Here is a 4,902-nt window from a genome sequence, read left to right on the forward strand (position 1 = left end):
ACTAAGAGCCTTTCTGATAAGCTGGATGGGTCAAAAGATTGGTCAGTTTCTGACTCACTGTAGTCTTGATGGCATTTATCACTGGCCTTAAATTGATACTTCTGAAAGGATCTTGCATGGAAAATCCTCTTCCCCAACCTGCTTCTAAAATTTAATTTATAATCACAGCTTGAACACTTTGAATTTGATCATGAGTGATTTACAATAAACCAAAAAATAAATTTAGAAATTTAAAAAAAGAAAGGATTTTTCACAAGACAAAGCACCAGAAACAGCATTCTGTTGGGTGGTATGTTAATTGTGGTTGAGCATTAACTCTAAATTTCTGACAATCATGGGGACAATGGAAATAACAGATTATATAATTTTCACAAACTAATAAAAACAACAAAGAAAGGCTTTCTGAAAATTATGTTCTAATGTTAAAAAGTATGGTTGTCAGAAATAAAAAATAAGTGTACAGGTTGCTTTATATCTGTGTTTCAGGGGTATGACTTCCAGATTTGATAGCAGTACAAAGTGTACACCTGGTGACATTACTTTTATGACATATGACTTAGGAAGAAACCTGGTAAGATACAGATGTGTGTGTCTGGGAATGGAACTAAGTGTGAGCAGCCTACGTACATAAGACAAATGGGGAATCCAAACAAAGCAGGAAAGGTAGTGTGCTTAGAGCTTCATGAAAGCTTTAGATAGGAGCAGAAGTGATCCAGAAATAAGGTCAGGCCAAGGACATTGGCTGGACTCTAGGCCAAAATTAAAGATACCAATATTGGTTTTTGTTATTGGTGATAGTGGTGGGTTTTTCTTTTCTTTTCTTTTCTTTTTTTTTATGACAGAATGGTTTGAGAGAAGCCACTGGCTGAAATCTATGTCAGTAGAAAAAATATGGATTACATTTATTTATAGATACAAAGACAAATGTTTAGGCAGTTTTATGGATTATACTAGCCTAGTAAAATAGTGATAATTGATTCTCCTTCAATATTCATCAGGCAATATTCATACTACCTCTGAGTAGTTGGCTCAGTTCCCTGTACCAGGTATAGTTTCCTACTTGTGGAATAGTTTATAAGTCCAGGTAGAGAATTGTTGGTTCCTACCAAAGTAAGAATGATACTGCTATGCTTTTTGGGTTGTGGTGCTATGCTGGTCATTGTTGTAGTTCATAAGTTTCAGAGTTGAGTAGGACTGTTGGTTGCCTCCTGCCTTTGCAAGCTTGCAAGGTGCCTTCTGTTACCATGGAAGCTAATCTCAGGATACACCCTGTCCTCCTCAAAGAAACTTCTCTTTGCAACAGACAAAGACCACCACAGAAAACCACAACCAATCAAAATGCAGAGATGTGGAGCCCAATCCCAATCTGTGTCATTGATTCTGTGCCATATCACCTCCAACTCCCAATGGCAGGTAGGGTCAGGTAGTGAGTAGCCCAGGGCACATGTTCCCAGGCCTAGGATAAAACACCTATCCCAGTTCTCCAAATGATTTCTTAGTTGTCTGTTAACCAGTAGAGAATATAGAAATTGCTGTTATCTAAACCAAGGTGCATAATCACTCTGAGCTCCAGACCTAATGTCTAGGAGAGTAATTAAGGACCCTGAAGCCTAGTGTCCTGGATACGGCCTAGTCTCCAATGGGTACTCCCTTGCTTAACTCATAATGTTAAAATATAATTGTATAACATTGCAGCTCTCCCTGCCTCTCTTTTTGCTTTGTGTTCCTATCTCTTAAAATGTTGTGCAAATTCCCTTTGGAGATGCAGTTGAGATTCGAACTGGTCACCTCACTGAGTACTCAGAAAATAAAGCTATCATTTTTTAAATTTAATTTAATATTTTTTTACTTATTCACTTTACATCCCTCTCACTGTCCCCCTCTCAGTCACCCCTTCCCATAATCCTTCCTCTATCTCCACTCCTCTTATCCTCTGAGCTGGTGGATCCCCTGGAGTACCCATCTATCTTGATACTTCAAGTCTCTGGCTGCAGCTGTCTGTATCTGTCTGAATCAGCTGCTGGGTGGAGCCTCTTAGAGGACAACTTGTTCCTGTCTGCAAACATAACAGAGTATCATTAATAGTTTTAGGAATAGGTATTTGCCCATGGAATGGGTCTCAAGTTGGGCTGGTTATTGGTTGGTCATTCCTTCAGTTTCTTCTCCCTTCCCTATGCATGCATTTCTTGAAGACAGGATAAATTTTGAGTTGAAAGTTTTGTGGTTGGGTTGGTGTCTCTATAGCTCCACAAGGGTTCCTGCCTGGCTACAGGATATGACTTCTTCAGGTTCTATATTCTCAATGTATTTAGTCACAGCTAAGGTCACCCTCATTGATTCTTGGGTGCCACCCTTATCCCAGGTCTCTTTCTCATTCTGGCAATGTCCCCCACCTCCCTACCACTATCAGTTGCAGATTTCCATTCATTTTCATGGCCATCTAGCCATCTCTCCTGTCCTTCCCATACCTGATCTTGAACCCCCCAATCTCCTTCCCATCCCCTCCCTCCATTTTTAAACTTCCATATCTGAAGTGATTTTTCTCTGCTTCTACCTTGAATCCAGGAGACTAAACATTAGGAAAGTATTTTGCATCTCAAGAACTGTTGCAACTATTGCTAAGCATGTAACAATTTATATTGGTGCAAATCAAAAGGCAGATTAAATGTAATAGCTATTTATTTTAAATCCAAAATCAATTTGAGGCTATGTTAACAAAATACAATGTTCAAAACTAGGAAAGGTAGCACATGCTTGCACTCTCAGCTCCTGAGAATCAAAGGTAAGAGGAGTAAGAATGCATATTCTTGGGATACTTAAAGAAACCATGTTAGGAAGAAAGAAAGGAAGGAAAGGAGGAAGGGGAAAAGGGCAGGAGAGAGGGAGGGGAAAGATAGAAAAGAGAGAGAGAAGAGAAGAAGGAGAAGAAGAAGAAGGAGGAGGAGGAGGAGGATAAGGAGGAGGAGGAGGAGGAGGAGAAGAAGAAGGAGGAGGAGAAGAAGAAGAAGAAGGAGAAGAAGAAGAAGAAGGAGAAGAAGAAGAAGAAGAAGAAGAAGAAGAAGAAGAAGAAGAAGAAGAAGAAGAAGAAGAAGAAGAAGAAGAAGAAGAAGAAGGAGAGAGAGAGAGAGGAAGGAAGAAAGAAAGAGAGAGAAAGAAAGAAAGAAAGAAAGAAAGAAAGAAAGAAAGGAAAGAAAGAAAAAGGAAGGAAGGAAAAAGGAAAGAAAGTCTTCATAAGACTGATTCCTTTTTGCTCTTTTCCTCCTTAATTATTATGGACAATCGTGCAACAGTAGAGAAGCTTGGACCTTATATTTAATTATTGTCCAATTACTCAATTAAGACAGAAGAAATGGCTCAGGAGTTAAGAATTTCTTTTCCAGAGGAAAAGATGTTTTATTCTCAATACTCATATGGCTGCTCACAACCATCTATAAATCCAGTTTCAGGGGATTCAATGTCCTTTTCTGGTCTCCATGACCACTAGGCATTCATGTAGTGTACAGATCTATACCCAATCAAAATATCATATGCATAAAATAATAATGATGATATTTGAAATTTCAAATTGTGCCTGATCCCTATTGTTTTCATAAATAAATCCAATCTACTGCTCTTTCTTTCTTAACTATTATTAAAAAAATATGTTATTGAAGCATTTCAAAATATAGTTCAGATAATGACTTTTAAACATAATTATTACACTGTTGAGAGATCTAGAAAACAGCAATTATTTCTTAATTGTAATTGGTATCCAGATAGTTAGAGGTTCCTTGACTGTTTAATTTTTAAAATGAGTTTTATCAAACACAAGATCTACAAATACTCCTCATGTCAGTCACTTTGAACGTATAGGTGCTCTCACATTTCTTGTGTTGCTTTAAAATTTTCATCTTCAAGACACTGTAAATCTGACCCATAGAGTTCTTCCCAGCATGGGTTTGTTGATTGAGTCTTCATGTTGCCTTTAAGACATCTTTGTCCCCTGTAGCATTTTTGTACTTAGAGTCAGATTTAGAAACTGGATCATTTTCCTGTCAAAACAGCTATGGTCCACAGATGGTGCTTTTCTTCTGTGAAGACCACAAAAAGCACTTGTCATTGTTTTTACATTGACTATATTAGAACTATTAACTGATTATACATCATAAAATGGTACAATTTAGATTTTAATTCATTTTCTATGTATCAGAATAATTCTACATAGAATAAATTCATCAACTATTTCTTAATAGACAATAAATTTGTCCAGAAAAGACAACATATGATAGATTCTGTTTCCTTAGGTTAATAATTTTATGAATTATAGGAACAATTTAGTTTCCTTATATCTCCAAATTAAGAGTTTTGCTTTTAAATATTACTATGAATTCATGAATTTAAATCTATTTAATATTTTATAATCTTTTGCTATTTTATTACAAATTATTTTATTAAAAATAAACTTATTCATTTCATTACATATACACTATTTCTTTTATGATTATATAGATTTTCCCCTATTGTATACATGTAATTATATGTAACATACATGTGCATATAATTCTAATATACATTATACCTAAATACCTCATTATAGTATAGGTAAGCTTTACATATATTTTATGTTTTCTGCTAGTTGTCTTTTCTGAGAAATTCAAAATTACTAGTTACTTCTTATTCCTGTACATCTTCTAGTGTAGCGACTAACTGTTTAATGCTATTAACTGCTAAGCCATAGCATTAACTGTATTATACCCTTAAATGTAATCATCTGGCTTTAGCCTATTTCCAGCCTTGTTCTGTTTTACAGTCTTTTTTTGGTACCTCCAGTAAGTGATAGTTCAAGCAGGTATACATTTTCTGTTGGCATCTCTAATGTGATCCCTAAACCTCAAAACTTCTTAAAGAAATTTTAAAGAAAAG

At 35.9% G+C, this 4,902-nt stretch overlaps 1 pseudogene; it reads left to right on the plus strand.

Annotated features, from left to right (window-relative positions):
• Positions 1 to 2,750: 2,750 nt before the first annotated feature.
• Positions 2,751 to 4,902, plus strand: part of LOC116091799 — a 3,153-nt pseudogene continuing 1,001 nt past the window's right edge.

The sequence above is a fragment of the Mastomys coucha genome, unplaced genomic scaffold (assembly GCF_008632895.1).
Source record: "Mastomys coucha isolate ucsf_1 unplaced genomic scaffold, UCSF_Mcou_1 pScaffold15, whole genome shotgun sequence".
NCBI classification, from domain to species: domain Eukaryota; kingdom Metazoa; phylum Chordata; class Mammalia; order Rodentia; family Muridae; genus Mastomys; species Mastomys coucha.